Source organism: Apium graveolens, chromosome 2 (genome assembly GCF_009905375.1).
Source record: "Apium graveolens cultivar Ventura chromosome 2, ASM990537v1, whole genome shotgun sequence".
Taxonomy (NCBI): domain Eukaryota; kingdom Viridiplantae; phylum Streptophyta; class Magnoliopsida; order Apiales; family Apiaceae; genus Apium; species Apium graveolens.
The window spans coordinates 153,728,286-153,747,160 of record NC_133648.1 but is presented as its reverse complement, the minus strand read 5'-3'; positions in this window follow the sequence as shown (position 1 = coordinate 153,747,160).

Here is an 18,875-nt window from a genome sequence, read left to right as displayed (position 1 = left end):
ATTCAAAAGCTCCACTAGATTCAACTGGGCTTGATGTCGAGCTTGAGTTCGAACAAATTTTTTTGTCTAATAAGCTTAAGGATGGATCCAGTTTAGGAGTATTGGACTAGAACTTGATAATCCATAATACCGATGAAAGTATTTAATAAAAGAGTATGAAGTATGTTCCTTAATAATCACTTATTAGGAAACATTTATCTAACTACTTTTTTATTGGGGAATCAACTTTTTAACCGTTAGGATTTAAAAAAAATTGTCTTTTTTTTTGCTATAAATTTTCGGGAAGAGAGAAAGAAAGAGATAGTTAAAAAATAGGTTATTCTCAAAATATCCGCCTAAGGTAAGGAGATCTAAATTTCATCAAAAACAAAATTTATTGAATAATTATACCTTTTGAACAAACTTTACAACTAAATTTTAAAAAATATATTTTGAAACAACTAAGATTACATTAAATTTTTCATATGAATATAAAAAGTTATTTTATATTAATTATTATGTTTTTATATAATTTTATTGGAATACTAAAATTTATTTTATAATAATAATAAGAGAAGTGTTACTATATTTAGATTTATATTTTATTTTATATGTTATTATTTATTTATTTATTTTCATTTATTTTATTATTTTTTAATTTACCATTCATGAATATTAATGTTAAGAATATTAACATGATACACAAACATATACATATTTTTATCAAAAGGAACATATTTTATGAATAAAATGAGTAAAAGAATGATGTCTAATACGAGTTTAACACTAACAGTTCAAAAAATCTTTTGATTTTACCTCTTTTTATACAAAATTGTAATTTTTTTAACTTTATTTTTCTTTACTTTATTTTTTAACAAATAGCTTAAAATACAAAACCATTTTTTTTGAAGTTTTGGTGTTAATTCGTTATTAGTCATCATTTTTTTTACTCATTTTTTTCATAAAATATGTTTCTTTTGATACATATATGTATATATTTGTGAATTCATATTAATATTATTAATATCACTATTCATGATAAAAATTATTTAAACTGAATACAAATTTAAAAAATAACAAACAAACAGAAAGTAATGATATTAAATAAATAACATAAAACATGTAAAAATAAAATACAAATTTAAATATGGTAACACTTCTTTTATTATCAATATAAAATAAATTTTAATATTCATATAAAAATTATATAATAATATTATTATTAATATAAACTAAATTTTAATATATCCATATATAAAAATTAATATTATTTTACAATTTTAATTGTTTCAAAATAGAATTTTTAAATTTATTTTTAAAGTATGCTTTAATAGTATAATTATTTAATAAATTTTATTTTTAGATGAAGCTGTTTATTTATGCATGTAGAAAGTTAGGTCTTTTTTCTTTAGTTAATATTTTTGAGCCGAACCTATCTTCCACAGCCGATATGCGGACCAATACTTTTTTTTAAATCTGACCTTTAAAAAGTTATCCAACCATAAAAAATTCTTCCTCTGTTTTTTAATATATGAAGTTTGATTTTTTGACACACATATTTAGGAGTAGAGCCGGCCAGACGGGTGTGCCGTGTGTGCCGGGCCGGTTTTCCGGCGGGGCGGGTTCCGTATTAGCAGATTCGTGGTCGGCACGTTCAATGTTACGGGCCGTGCCGGGTTAGTGCCGAATCAAAATACTTAAACTCGCGTACAACTCGCGGTTTGTACGAGCTATACGAGCTCGCGTGTTGGTTGTGCTATACGAGCTATACGTCCCGGGCCGGGCGAGTTCGAACCGTTCGAACTGTTCGAACCGTTTGAACCGCGAGTCTGATACTGTTTATTTTTTAGCAATTGTTATTTTAAGTGTCATGTCAATGTCAATGTCTGTAGCTTGTAACTTGTAAGTGGTTTCAGTATGTGGTTGAATCATAATAATAAAACTAATGGCTGTTGAATCATTCATTTTTATTATTTGCGGCTAATAATAATAATAATAAATAATAATTATGTTAAATATTTATCTTTTTAAATGTCAACATGTGTTAAATTAAATAAAAGAAAAGAGGACGGTACCTCTATAAATTTTATTAATTACAAAAATATTACAATTGATTTGAGAGGACTCTTCTCTAAAAAACGGAACAAACCGCATTTTACATTTTGAACAAAATACAAATTAAAAGAAAATTAAAAAATGCAATATTAAAATATTCTATCATTTTACTATTTCATTTATTCAAATTCTTCTTCTTCTTGTTCTTGTTGTTCGGTTGTTGACATGCCTGATTCCGATGATGTGTCCATTGTCATCCAAACCTCTTCTTCTCCATCCGAGTCGTCTTTTTTCCTTCCTTGTTGTCTTTTTGCGGCTTGATCCCAATCCTTTTTGCAAACACATATTTTTACCACATCCGGCGATAGACTTGATCTCTTCTCGTCCAACACTCTTCTACCGGCACTAAAAGCGGATTCAGAAGCAATTGTAGAGGCGGGAACTACTAAAATGTCCCTCGCAATTTTAGCTAACACCGGAAATTGGTTCTCATGATTTTTCCACCATGTTAGTATTGAAAAATGCTCATCTAACTCATAATGATAAGAAAAAAACTCTCTAGTCATGCTAAAAGAAGTTGTAGGTGCAGAAGAAGTAGTGGAAATTCTACACTTTTGTTTTTTAGTTAGTATATCCATCACTTTACTATTGAACCTACTACTACTATTACTAGTCTTAGGTGATACAAGATTTAGAGTTTTGGGAGTATATACATCTATAAGACGATGTAATAAATCTAAACAATTAGTTACATAAAGAATATGATTATATGAAACTCCTAACACCATGTAATAATGTTCTAGGATATGTAATCGTAAACACCTTGTGAAATAAATTAAATTCGTTCATTGTTTCCACTATTCTTGTTTTTATGTTATAACCGGTGTGTGACTCATCCATAACATCAAAAGCAATTATTCGTTTTTGTAAAAAATATTCGGAATCAATCCAATGAACCGTAACACAAATAAATGGTTCACCTTGACTTGAACTCCAACAGTCACTAGTTAAAGAAACCATACCATCAAAATCACGAAAATATTCAATTAATTGTGCTCGCTGAGAATAATATTGTTTTTGTGTGTGACGTTTAAGTGTATTCCTAGGAATTTTTTTAAATGCCGGGTTTATTGATTCTTTAATCATATGCTCTAAATTCGGACTCTCGCCGTGAGAAAAAGGTAACTCGTCTAGTGTAACATAAGTAGCAAAAGATTCAATCATTCTATCTCTATTATAGACGAAAGGCATACCTCCACCGGGAGACGATGTCACAAAACCACCCATTTGTGTTTGTTGTGGTGAACCTCCCCGCGCGGTTCCACTTTCGTGACTTTGCTTCGTAATGTCGTGATGTTTTTGTAAATGCCGATCAAGTGTGCCCGTACCGGAGCCTTTAGAGTGAATAAAAGGTTGTGGATTTCGACCATTTTGAATACAAAGTAAACAAAACACTCTAAATTTATTCGGATCTTCCTCCATTGCTTCTCTTGAATAATAATTCCAAACATGTGATTGATGTCTTGCACTGGAAGCACTACCTGTAAAATTAAAAATAATAACCAAACTTACAAATTTTTAGCAAAATAAATTTAAAGTCGAACGAAATATTTTTAGCAAAATAAACTTATTCGCATTATTAGCAAACAACAGAAAAATAAATTTAAAGAACAAATATTTTTAAAAACAAAAAAATAAAAGTCGAACATAAAAAACGAATTATAATCGAAATTACATTTTTTCAAACATAAAAAACGAATAATAATCGAAATTATATTTTTTAAAACATAAAAAATGAATAATAATCGAAATTATATTTTTTTTAAACATAAAAAAATGAATAATAACTTACCAGGTTGTAGGGGTCGAGGTGGTCTCATACTTGTTGCTTGAGTTGAACCGTGTGATGAGGTTGTGCCCCTTCCTTCTTCCATTTTAATTTTTTCGCCGGAAAATTTATAAGATCGCCGGAATAATTACAAGGTCGTCGGAATTTTGTTACAATGAGAGTTAGTGAGCGAGGAGAAGAGAGATTGTGAGAGTGAGAGAGAATGAGAGAGGAGAGATTGTGAGAGTGAGATAGAATGAGAGAGAGAGTTTGTGGCCTGTGGAACAAAAATGAAGCTGCTGCAAATTTATAGGGAGAAAATTTTAGCCGTTGGACTTGAGAATTAAAAAAAAAAAGACGTTAGAGGCTCAGGTTTACGTTACATAGAAGAAAAGAGACTGAGTTGCAGAAGTTGCAGGCATGAATGTTTGCAGAAGTTGCAGACTGAGTTGAAAGGGAAGAACGCGGCAGCTTTTCCAGGCGCGTGCGTGTTCACGGGTTCACGGGTTCACGGGTCGAACGGGTCGAACGGGTTCACGGGTTGACGGTTCGAACGGGTTGAACGAATCGAGCGGGTTCGCGTGTCGGGTCTGTTTCGTGCCGGTTGAGAGTGTCGTGCCGTGCCGATTATCGAATCCTGAAAACTGAACCCATAAACAACCCGTTATTTTTTGCGAATTGTGCCGAGTTTGATTCGGCCCGTTACGAGCTGAGTTGATACGGTTTTTTTGACGAGTCGGGGCGAGCCGGGGCGGGGCTAACCGCCCGTTTGGCCACCTCTATTTAGGAGGGTTGACCACATAGTTAGAATTTTTATTTTAAAAAAATTCTTTTTTTAAATAAAAATATGAGATCAAAACTTTTATTTATAAAAAGATTTTTTTGAAAAAAGTTATTTTAATTATATGGCCAAAACTCTATACATGTGCACAAAGTTAAATGTCATATATTAAAAAACAGAAGAAGTAGTGTATTACATAAATAATTCATAACAAGTGATTATTAAAGAACATGACCAAAGGTGAGCTTGATAGTTGTTTATAGAGCCGGCCAGACGGGTGTGCCGTGTGTGCCGGGCCGGTTTTCCGGCGGGGCGGGTTCCGTATTAGCAGATTCGTGGTCGGCACGTTCAATGTTACGGGCCGTGCCGGGTTAGTGCCGAATCAAAATACTTAAACTCGCGTACAACTCGCGGTTTGTACGAGCTATACGAGCTCGCGTGTTGGTTGTGCTATACGAGCTATACGTCCCGGGCCGGGCGAGTTCGAACCGTTCGAACTGTTCGAACCGTTTGAACCGCGAGTCTGATACTGTTTATTTTTTAGCAATTGTTATTTTAAGTGTCATGTCAATGTCAATGTCTGTAGCTTGTAACTTGTAAGTGGTTTCAGTATGTGGTTGAATCATAATAATAAAACTAATGGCTGTTGAATCATTCATTTTTATTATTTGCGGCTAATAATAATAATAATAAATAATAATTATGTTAAATATTTATCTTTTTAAATGTCAACATGTGTTAAATTAAATAAAAGAAAAGAGGACGGTACCTCTATAAATTTTATTAATTACAAAAATATTACAATTGATTTGAGAGGACTCCTCTCTAAAAAACGGAACAAACCGCATTTTACATTTTGAACAAAATACAAATTAAAAGAAAATTAAAAAATGCAATATTAAAATATTCTATCATTTTACTATTTCATTTATTCAAATTCTTCTTCTTCTTGTTCTTGTTGTTCGGTTGTTGACATGCCTGATTCCGATGATGTGTCCATTGTCATCCAAACCTCTTCTTCTCCATCCGAGTCGTCTTTTTTCCTTCCTTGTTGTCTTTTTGCGGCTTGATCCCAATCCTTTTTGCAAACACATATTTTTACCACATCCGGCGATAGACTTGATCTCTTCTCGTCCAACACTCTTCTACCGGCACTAAAAGCGGATTCAGAAGCAATTGTAGAGGCGGGAACTACTAAAATGTCCCTCGCAATTTTAGCTAACACCGGAAATGGGTTCTCATAATTTTTCCACCATGTTAGTATTGAAAAATGCTCATCTAACTCATAATGATAAGAAAAAAACTCTCTAGTCATGCTAAAAGAAGTTGTAGGTGCAGAAGAAGTAGTGGAAATTCTACACTTTTGTTTTTTAGTTAGTATATCCATCACTTTACTATTGAACCTACTACTACTATTACTAGTCTTAGGTGATACAAGATTTAGAGTTTTGGGAGTATATACATCTATAAGACGATGTAATAAATCTAAACAATTAGTTACATAAAGAATATGATTATATGAAACTCCTAACACCATGTAATAATGTTCTAGGATATGTAATCGTAAACACCTTGTGAAATAAATTAAATTCGTTCATTGTTTCCACTATTCTTGTTTTTATGTTATAACCGGTGTGTGACTCATCCATAACATCAAAAGCAATTATTCGTTTTTGTAAAAAATATTCGGAATCAATCCAATGAACCGTAACACAAATAAATGGTTCACCTTGACTTGAACTCCAACAGTCACTAGTTAAAGAAACCATACCATCAAAATCACGAAAATATTCAATTAATTGTGCTCGCTGAGAATAATATTGTTTTTGTGTGTGACGTTTAAGTGTATTCCTAGGAATTTTTTTAAATGCCGGGTTTATTGATTCTTTAATCATATGCTCTAAATTCGGACTCTCGCCGTGAGAAAAAGGTAACTCGTCTAGTGTAACATAAGTAGCAAAAGATTCAATCATTCTATCTCTATTATAGACGAAAGGCATACCTCCACCGGGAGACGATGTCACAAAACCACCCATTTGTGTTTGTTGTGGTGAACCTCCCCGCGCGGTTCCACTTTCGTGACTTTGCTTCGTAATGTCGTGATGTTTTTGTAAATGCCGATCAAGTGTGCCCGTACCGGAGCCTTTAGAGTGAATAAAAGGTTGTGGATTTCGACCATTTTGAATACAAAGTAAACAAAACACTCTAAATTTATTCGGATCTTCCTCCATTGCTTCTCTTGAATAATAATTCCAAACATGTGATTGATGTCTTGCACTGGAAGCACTACCTGTAAAATTAAAAATAATAACCAAACTTACAAATTTTTAGCAAAATAAATTTAAAGTCGAACGAAATATTTTTAGCAAAATAAACTTATTCGCATTATTAGCAAACAACAGAAAAATAAATTTAAAGAACAAATATTTTTAAAAACAAAAAATAAAAGTCGAACATAAAAAACGAATTATAATCGAAATTACATTTTTTCAAACATAAAAAACGAATAATAATCGAAATTATATTTTTTAAAACATAAAAAATGAATAATAATCGAAATTATATTTTTTTTAAACATAAAAAAATGAATAATAACTTACCAGGTTGTAGGGGTCGAGGTGGTCTCATACTTGTTGCTTGAGTTGAACCGTGTGATGAGGTTGTGCCCCTTCCTTCTTCCATTTTAATTTTTTCGCCGGAAAATTTATAAGATCGCCGGAATAATTACAAGGTCGTCGGAATTTTGTTACAATGAGAGTTAGTGAGCGAGGAGAAGAGAGATTGTGAGAGTGAGAGAGAATGAGAGAGGAGAGATTGTGAGAGTGAGATAGAATGAGAGAGAGAGTTTGTGGCCTGTGGAACAAAAATGAAGCTGCTGCAAATTTATAGGGAGAAAATTTTAGCCGTTGGACTTGAGAATTAAAAAAAAAAAGACGTTAGAGGCTCAGGTTTACGTTACATAGAAGAAAAGAGACTGAGTTGCAGAAGTTGCAGGCATGAATGTTTGCAGAAGTTGCAGACTGAGTTGAAAGGGAAGAACGCGGCAGCTTTTCCAGGCGCGTGCGTGTTCACGGGTTCACGGGTTCACGGGTCGAACGGGTTCACGGGTTGACGGTTCGAACGGGTTGAACGAATCGAGCGGGTTCGCGTGTCGAGTCTGTTTCGTGCCGGTTGAGAGTGTCGTGCCGTGCCGATTATCGAATCCTGAAAACTGAACCCATAAACAACCCGTTATTTTTTGCGAATTGTGCCGAGTTTGATTCGGCCCGTTACGAGCTGAGTTGATACGGTTTTTTTGACGAGTCGGGGCGAGCCGGGGCGGGGCTAACCGCCCGTTTGGCCACCTCTAGTTGTTTATATGTGCATGGGATTATATAGAATACTAGTAAAACCGCACGATGACACTGTTTTTAAATATTATATATATATTTTAAAAAGATTAAATTAAAATTTTAATTTTGTTCACTTAAAATTTTAAATGATATAATTTCATAATAATTGTATTAGTAGATGTATATGTTTATAACTTTTTAAAACATTTAAACTTATTTTAAATGATTGCATTGGTAAGGAGGGAAACATTATTATAACGGAATTATTATTTTTATTGAGGGTAAAAATATGTCTCCAAGTTGGAACCTTAAAAAAATATTATTTTAGCATGTTGATTACCTAATCGATTAACTGTAATTCTATAAACATATATTTGAAAAAGACAATATTACTAATTAAACGATATAGTTTTATTGATAATTCTATGTGTATTTTTAAAAAGACAATATTTATGTTTTAATTAAAATTTAATTTTTTAGTTCACATCAATAGGATACAAATTATACTTAGTCTAATATTAAGTTGATTTTCTTTTTTCATTATTTTATTTTAACCAATGTCCAATACACCTACCAAATCAAACTAACTATTTTTAGTTTAATTTTTTTTTTAAAAGTCTGGATCAATAAGATAATCTTTTTTAGACTTAATAAGTAGTATATATGATTTTATTTTTGTTGGTCGAATTGTATTTTTATTTTAGTTTTGTGTTATTCTGAATCAATTGTATAATGTATTTTTTTATCCTGCATAAATAAAATATTTTTTTTATCCTGGATAAATAAAATATATTATTTTGTTTATCCAAGTTCATTAGTATAATTGTTTTAGGAGTATTGATAGTATTATTATTTTATCTTAGCCCGATCACATGATATATGTTGTGCAAGACATACCTGTACTTTAATAATACCAAGTAAAATTGACAACCCTAAGTAAGTTGTATTGTAATCTTAGTTTGCATTTTGTATTTGGAACATTAAAGTCTGTAAAAATGTCAAAGAGCAGACTTGAGTCTTTTTCCTTAAGAAGAATTATGAAGAAGTTTGCAGTTGAATAAATTTGTTTTGAGAAAAATGTTCTAAGTTAAGATCTCTACAAGTCACAGATTTAGTGTTATAGAGAAGTCACTCGAGAACTCCAAATGACTTATCGAGAAGTTAGGAAAGCTATTAGAGAACTCAGAGATATCGACCAGTCAAATTGAAGATATTGAGATTGGAGATATCGACAAGTCATTTCTTCACTAGAGAACTCAGAGTTATCGACAAGTCAACATTCATTAGAGAACTCTGAGTTATCGATAAGTCAAATTCCACTAGCGAACTCAGAGATATCGATAAGCCAAAATTCACTAGAGAACTCTGAGTTATCGACAAGTCAAATTTGACTAGAGAACTCTGAGTTATCGATAAGTCAATAAGCCACTAGAGAACTCAGAGATATCGATAAGTCAAAGTGAATATATGAAGACTAGAGATCTCGACAAGCCAAATTCTCTTATAGAGAACTCAGAGACTTCTACAAGTCAAATTTATAATGGAGTATTAGAGATCTCGATAAGCCAATATACTTATCGAGATGTCAAGTTCTCTGTAGACCAAAATGGAGATCTCGAGGTAAAATCTCAAAGTACAATTTGCAGACCACTTCAATATCCAAGATTCACAATCAACAAACAATCCAACCAGCTGGATTGACAAGTCTACAAAAAGCAGCTTGAAAAGTGTGCAAGATCAAGGGTGAAGATTAACTGACAAAGGAAGATCAAAGTTAACACAATATGCAAAGATATGCTAAGCCAGCAATGGAAGATATACTTTTCCTTAAATGGAAATGAAAAGTGACAGTTTACTAAAACTAATAGCATGTCTTATTATATATTGTGTAAACCAACAGTTAACTAAATTATAAAGTTAACACCGGTCCTTTGTTAGAAGTAGCAATTTAGATAAGGAACTCTTGTATTCTCTCAAGACAAAAGCTATGCTTTTTATCAACAAAGAGCCTAGAAATTTTGTAGCAAAACATTCTTAATTTTAATATAAAATTAAGTGTGTTTTGAAAGATCTGTGTTCTTTATTATTGCATGTTTAATTTCTGCATGAACACATTTCACTACAACAATTAATTTACTTTGTTCACAACCAAAATAGTTCAAGAAAAGCATAAAAACACAAAAACACATTCACCCCCACTCTGTGTGCAATTCATTACCTAACAAGTGGTATCAGAGCAAAATCTGAAAGTAAACTGATTTAAGATCTTGGAAGAATGAATACATAGAAAATCAGTAGCATCAAAATTCCTACCTTTGACAAAGCTAACTACACTCTTTGGAAAAAGAAAATGTTGCTGTTTATCAGGATGACCAATCCACTCTATATTCAGATTCTCAAAAATGGGCCCTTCACTCCTATATTTAGAGTTGAAGAATCAACGGAGGGTGATATGGTCATTCCAGCTCATCATGCTCCAAAAGACCCTTCTGAGTACACTGAGCCTGAAAAAGAGAAAGTTTCCTTGGATAGTGGCTTGCACTGATATTGATAGAGTCACTTGACAATATAATGTACAACAACATTGTCAACTGTGACACTGCCAAGAAAATCTGGGAAAAGATTAAAATACTCTGTGAAGGAACTGAGGAAGTTAGATCTAATCAAAGAAGGATACTGATTTCACAATATGAGGGCTTCATGGCCAAGCCAAAAGAAAGTATCACTGATGTGTTTGAAATGTTCAATAAGCTGATAAATGACTTGCAGCTCCATGACAAATTCTATGAAGCTGAAGAGGTGAACTTGAAGTTTTTGCTCACACTCCCTGATCATTTTGAACAGAAAATCTCAGCAATCAGAAAAGGGAGAGATCTAAGCAAAATAACACTGGAAGTTCTTTATGGAATCTTGAAAACTTATGAATTAGAAATGATTCAAAGAATATCATTAAGAACTGGACAAGGGCATGTTGTAGATGGTTCTAGTGCTCTAATTATCAATGAAAGCCAGACCTCTAATGATTAGCCAAGATCTCCAACTTCAGTTGTCTCAACAAGTGAGCAAAGAACAAATGATTCACAAGAACAGGTCATTCTGGAACTAGAAGAAGATGAGTTCTACAACTTGGATGAACTTGATGAGCTTGATCAGTCAATGGCCTATCTGGCAAGAAATTTCTCTAACATTAGAGTAAAGAAGCCAAGATTCTTCAAGGGTAAAGGACAGTCTTTCAACAAAGACAGCAGCTGGAAAAGAAAAGGGAAATACACATCTGATAGCAAAAATGGTTATAAAACTGGATCTGTTGACAGATCAAAGATAAGGTGCTTCAACTGTGATGAACTAGGCCATTTTGCTACAGAATGCTGGAAACCCAAGAAAGCAAAGAAAGACAAATCTTATCTTGAACTGGAAGCAAAGTATGAAGCTCTTCTGAAGAAACAGCAAAGCAAATATTATACTGCAGAGGAAAAAAGTTGGGATGATTCTGATAATGATGAAGATGAGGAAGTTGGAAATAATGCTTTAATGGCCTTGGAGTAAGGAGACCTATCCTCATCAAAATCACAGGTACCAACTCTCACTACCATTGATTTAAATGTGAGTCAATTTAAGAAAAATGTTGAAAAGATGAGCACAGAAATGTTTCACATTCATACAAGTATGGTTGCTGCTAGTGAAGAAGTTAGCAGATTGACAAAGATAAATGAGAAGTTTGAAAGTAAGAAATAAGAAACTGAATTGTTGTTGGTGGAGCTTGAACTGTAAGACAAGAAAATGCATATCTGAAAAACAAGCTCAAGTTTGCAAGTGAAATTGAGTAGTGCTAAGGGAGAAGCTGGAAAAGAATGAAGTTAAATTAAAGTCCTTCAAGAATGCATTTGAGTTAATTGGACAATACCATGAGAAAAACAAGCCATGTACAAATATTTCTATTGGTCTTGATTTTGATGTCTTGAATAGCAAGAAGACAAATATAGGTGATAAAGGGAAAACAACAGAAAATGAAATGTTTCAACAATCCTGAAAAAGGTTGATTCACATATGTTCAAGGCATGTGAAGTTAACTTCAGTGAAGAAGAGTTGATTATCAAGTAAGAAATTGCTGATAAAGACAATGAGAAGAAAGATGCAGAAGCAACTCAATCCTTTAAAACTGAAGAGAAGCTCATGGATAATCAAAGCTCCAAGACACTTGTCATAGAAACCAAGACTGAAGATGTAAGAAAGAAGAACAAAAATAGAATGCTTATGTTGCAGATGCTCCAAGAAAGAAGTGTGAAAAATGTGGCTCTGTGAATCATCTAACTCACCTATATAAAAAAGGTTGTTAGCAAACCAGCTGAAGGAGCCTGCAAATATAATAAAGCGATTGCAAATGATCCCTACTCATTTTGTGACAAGTTTGACTGTATCCCTTGCAACTTGAAAGTGATGAAAAGTTGTCACAAACTAAGAGGAGACCTCAAGGAAACAAAAAAAATTGGGTCTACAGCAGATAGGGAAAATGCAAAACAGTCATTGAATTCTATTTTATCTGAAACAACTCATTTTACTTCTGCTAAATCAGTTAACAAGAAGAAAATACCCAATACTGCTTGGGTTGCTAAACACACTTAAAACTCATTGTGTGCAGGGCAAGGTGAAGAAGGTCATATGGATCATTGACAGTGGATGTTCCAGACATATGACAGGTGATAAGGCCTTGATATCACAGTTTGAGGAGAAGGATTATAACGACTCGTGTAATCTTTTTGAATTATTTAATTGTGCAATTATGAAAATTATTAAATAAATAAAATATACGTGTTGGTTTTAACTGCTATGTGTTGTTTGATTATTATCCATATGTGATTTATAGTGTATCGGGTTGTCCGCGCGATTAATTATGGGATCGTATTGAATTGTTTTCACTTTTAAAAGTGGATTTAGCACAAATTTATTTTCATATATATTGGGAATGTTTCTAAAATTGTTTTTATGATTTTATAATTATAATAATTATTTTTAGGAATTTATAAAATTGAGAAATCAATATTTCATTAATTATTTATCTTTAAATGATTTTCTGAGTATGTTTAATGGTAAAATCCATATTTAATTCTAAAATTCTTCAAAAATTATGAAACTTATATTTATTTAAGTTTGGAATATTCTGAGAATTTTAAAATTATTTTGGAAATTTTCGGGATTAATTTCACCCGCACGTTGTTTCGGTTATTTGTTAAAAGCGGGTATAAATTGCGTTTCAGAAATTATTTTAAAAGTATGAAAATTATTTTTTTAATTACTTCGGGATATTTATAACACTTTAAGACTATTTTCATGATTTTCTGAAACTGTTTTAAGTACAGCTCGGTTCATTTATTGTGAAATGCGGGTACGAGTTGCGTTGTAAAAATACTCTAAAAAAAATTATGAAAATTTCCTTTTATTAGTTTCGGAATTTTTATAAAATTTTAAAATTTATATGGATTTATTTAAAGTTGTTTTATTGGTAAATTATATCATTAAATTGTGTTTACCGGATAAAAACCCAGTCCCAGAACAAGAAGGAAACGTGGCAATCATATGTGAATTACCAGATACGTGTCCATATTTATTTTAACAAATTCATATGTGTCAGTAGCAGAATAAATAAAAAATTATTAAATCAAACCCCACCCCTGTTTCTTCTCGGTTCTTACTCTCCTGATTCTCTCCTCTCTCCCATATCCTCATCTCTCTCTTCACCTCATCTCTTTAATCTCTTCCTTTCAATTCTTTAATTTCTTCGCCGCTGTCCTTGGTGACTGTCTGTGCTCGGGTTCCGTTCCATTTGCTTCTCGGTAACATTCCGATTGGCCTGTTTTATATATATGCAAATGTATATATATAAGTATGTGTGTGAGTATGGGAGAAATAGTGCGGCTTTTGACTTAATTGTTGTTGCCGCCTGTGTTTTCCGTTATGTTCTCCGATTGTCTTGCTGTTTGGTGGCGCGTGACGTGCGCGTTGGTGCTGTGTGTGTAATGTTGTGGGTGTGTCTGTGTTCATATTATGTGGGTATTGTTGATTCATCAGTTGACCCTTAGTTCTGCTAGTTCCAAATTGTTCTTTCCGGCTGTCTTAATTCGTGTTGAATTGTTTTCCGGTTACGCGATTATTAATCAATTTTTTTTCTGCAGAATTTTATTTGAGGAATTTCGTGATATAAATAAAAATAATTTTAATTTTCGTGCGGGAAATTAATTAATCGGTGAAATACGCGTTAAAAACCCGAGAATTAATCGGGTACCCGCGATATTTTGCCGCCGTCTGCGATGACTATTTACGAGTGGACGGTGGACTGTGATGATCGTTATCTGAGTCCTAATATTTTAAAATAAATAAATTAGTTCGTGAAATTAACTTTGAAACGAGAATTTGATTTTTATATTAAAGTCAAGTACGTAAGTTAGTGAATGAATTGTGATTGGATTGATTATTGGCTTGAATTGGTGGTTGGATTTTGGGTTGTGGTTGTTGTGAACTTGATTGTCGTTGGTTTGACGTCGATTGTATTCGACGGGTAGTCCGATAAACAAAGGAGAAGCTGCCCGATTTTCGGGAAATCGAACTACGAAAATACGGTAACGTACCCGGGGATTATCGAGACGTCGAGCGAGTATAAGTATATACATAAACGTAAGTTTTATACAAAACCTGAATTGTACATTGTAGTGGAACGTTTTGCCAAAACCAATAACCCTAATTTCATACGATAACAAGTATACGTACTTTCTAAAAACAAACACCGAATCGATTTTCGAGAACGTGAACCCTAACTGATGCCTGTATTGCAATACTGTATGTGTTACGAGTCGGATTTAAATATCGTTGGGTAAGAATTAGTATCGAGGATATGTCAAGCATACCTAGACGTCTAACGTAGGGTATTTTGACCCTGTAGGTTGAAAGGAATATGTCCTAAGTCCAATCATGTATTAGGATTTAGGAATAACTTTCTGGTAATCTGTTTTGATTTCATTGATATTAATAAAAGACTTGTTTTATTTTATTTAATTGTTTAAATAAGATATACCATAGTTTAGAGTAAAGTTTTTTATGGATTATGATGAGATCATAATAGTGAGACCTAAAAGATGATAACTCTAAACTTAAATAGTTCCTGGTCGTAGGATTACTAACTGGTAATTAATAATCCGCAGAGATCGGTACATACTATGCTTGCTTCATTATGAAGGATGTCTGTTCTCATAGACATTTGTGTGGTTACACTATAGCTAGTATGTAGATGCTTATTATAGAATAAGTTCACTGAACATGACTCGCCCAACTGAATAACTGATGGAGTTCACTCACGTGTCAGCAGTTGTTCACATAGTGATAGTTGTACAAGTATCCTTAGACATGAGGTCATCGTAGTCATCTTGTGTACACTGAACTATGCTTTGGTTTAGTTCTTAGTCTCCAGGGACAATTATTAGGGCTCTACTGGGTATAGGAATTTGTACACGAAGATAGTGTATGATCAATAAAGGATCTACCCCTTCCAGTGAAGGAAGCGAATGTTCAAGGCTGATCCACTTATGCTAGTTCAGGAATCTCTGGCCAGAGTGAATGAAATTAGAAAGGAGTTTCTAATTTGCATGGAACTAAGCATAGTAAATGGTAAGCAAGTGATTGAATTAGATAGGCTTAACACGAGATCCATGCCTTGTATTTAATCGGGATATTGTAGGGTAGAAGGAGTTTATTGTACGGTAACTATTCACTGAATAGGTTCTTGGTATTCTAAGCAGTGAATTCATATTATCCGGATAGTCGCGATATGCTGAGAAGTATCCCTCACGATGTAGAATAAATGTGATTAATTAATTAATCATATTTAATAAATTAGAGAATTTATATAAATAATGATAAAATAGTGTTATTATTATTTATTTCTACTACCGGCTTAATATTGAATCTACAGGGTCACACCATAAAAGGAGAATGATTTAATGGTGGATGAATTAATTAATAATGGCTAATAATTATTTATTTGTGAAATAAATAATTAATTGGAAAATTTAATAATTGATTAAATGAGATTTAATTGATTATAAATTAATTAAGAAAAGTTCTTAATATTATTAATTAAGGATTTAATTTTTTGGAAATTAAATCAAGAGAGAGAATTATTTCTAAAGTGTTTAGAAAAAGAATTAATAATTAAAAGGTGTTATAGTTATTAATGAGAATAATAAATGAGATAATAATAATAATATTAAATATACTATTATAAACCCTATTTTTATTCTAACCCCAAAATTTTATATAACCTAATTCTCTCCACCTCCTCCTCCTCCTTTACGTCGTTTTCTTGGTGGATACCGGTGGAGTGCTTCACGTTTGAGGAGCAGCTGCTAAGGATCTCCAATCGTTGCTTTTGGATCGCATATTAAAGGTTAGTAATCGATCCCTGTGCTTTTACCACGATTTATATGCTTTTATTAGGATTTTATATGTGTAAAAGTGTTTTACCATGCCTCCGCTGCGATTAAAATCCAACAATGGTATCAGAGCATAGGTTGTATGCATATAGATCTGTGGCAAAAATTTCAGAATTTTATGTGCTCGTATGAATTAATTATGATTTTTATAAGTTATATCATGGATTAATTTTGTCTGATGAGAAATCGTTTCTCAGAATAATTTTGAATGTTGATCTGGGTTCTACAAGTGTTGTAGATCGTCTGGGTATTTTTTTTCATGATTTTATGATGTATAGATTTTTTATTATGAACTTTTGAAGTTCTTGTAATTAAAATTCGTAATTAAATAAGCATAAATATATGTATATATAGTATATATATATGTTTGTATTGTCTGTGTGCTGTGTTGAATGCATGGAGAAAGAAGTACAGAGTAGAAGTACGGCGGTACAACTATCGAGGAGGAAAACGACGACTGCTGAAAACAGAAAGAAGGACCGCGCGTCGACCACGCGCGCGTGGGGCTCACGCGCTGGCGTGCCACGCGCGGTGCGTGGTAGACACGCGCTGATGACGTCGTGCTGACGTCATGCTGACGTCATCAGATGACGTCATGCTAACATCAACATAGAGGTTAGGGCGCGTGGAGCGCGTCTGGGCGCGTGGGAGACCTTCTTTCGGCGCGTGCGGGCGCGTGGAAGCTCAGAATTGGGTGATTTTGGTGCCGTTGGATTTGTCTTTTCGAGACACTTCTAATGGTATATTATATGATATTTTATGAAATTGTTTCGAACTATTTATAGCTGACAGAAGTGTTTTTAAGCTATTTTTGACCGTTTTAATTGCTTTTAAATGCTTCATGTGATACATAGAGATGTATATTGCTTAGACTAATATACTAGATGATGTAACATGCCTACCTTGATGTTTATTCATGTTGATATATGTGATATATGCTTAGTTTATCATGCGATGATAGATTTAGGTGAACTTAAATGAACATAAGGCGTTTGTTCGACAACCTAGTATAGTGAAATTGTTTCATAACCTAAATAATAATATTATGAATACAATCATGAGATTCTTGTGTTTATGAAACACGTAATTGAATATGAATTTTCAATATGAGAGAAAGGATGATTCTGTCAACAACAGATTTATATCTGTAAGAAAGGGTTATTAAGTGACGCCTCTTGACAATGCTCCACCCGATCTGGGAATCATCTGATTATCGATTATTGATTTGAAATATTTAATTTAAAAGGAAGAATCTCTTTATAATATGATTATGATTGTAACGTAATATAATCCCTCTAAAATTAAATAATATCAAGTAGTAATTGGCCAATGACACAACGGGCTTGTGTCGGTCATAGCCTTCCAACATGATAGAAAAGTAGTTCTTATTTTTGAATCATTGTCGGTTCGTGCTACAGCCGAGGGCTTTGATTTCGAAATAAGAAATACTTCTCTATTACATAGAGATGTGTACATTGAATAAGAATCTAAAGGTCGGTACGTGCCACAGCCGTGGGCCGTTGGGGACTGATTCAACTGTACGGAATATTGGGTTAGACTTGACTTAGAATATTGAGTTTGTCATGCCACAGCCGAGACTCAATTATTCAAGAGGCTAAAGTTTGATTAGGGAATAACATAAGATGTAATTGACAAGAGTTGTCTGCCTATTGAACATTACATGGCGGTTCATGCCACAGCCGGGGTTGTGTAATGGAATGTATGATCCCTATTCCCACTAGCATTATGAATGCTTAATTTTTCACGTAGGGGGTTGAATAAATTAGATAAACTAGGGGGAGCCACTTATAAATAAAGACCCGATTCATATAGTGTTTTAAAATGAAATCGAATATTTGCTAAGTGTTGTTATGTGTTTATCATTTACAGATTTACTTTGTACGTCATGTCTTCTGCACTATCACTCAGGAGCATACTAGATGCTCACAAGTTGACAGGTCCTAATTATGCTGACTGGCTTCGAAACTTGAGAATTGTTCTCAGGATTGAGAAGCTGGAATACGTGATTGACTCACCTAAGCCTACTGAACCTGCTAGCGATGCGCATAATGATGAACATGTTGTGTATCGTAAGTGGATAGATGATGCAAATGTTGCTCAATACATCATGCTAGCTTCCATTAACATTGAGCTACAGAAGCAACATGAGCATATGGATGCTCACACTATCCTCATGCATCTACAAGAGTTGTCTGATGTGGCAGGGAGGACAGCTCGATATGAGATATCGAAGGAGCTGTTCGGTTGTAGGATGTCTGAGGGATCATCTGTGAATGACCATGTACTTAAGATGATCAATTTGATTGAACGTCTTGGACAACTTGGTTTTGCCATGGATGGGGAGCTGAGCCAAGACTTGGTCTTGCAATCGCTTCCGAGTTTGTTCTCGCAGTTTGTTG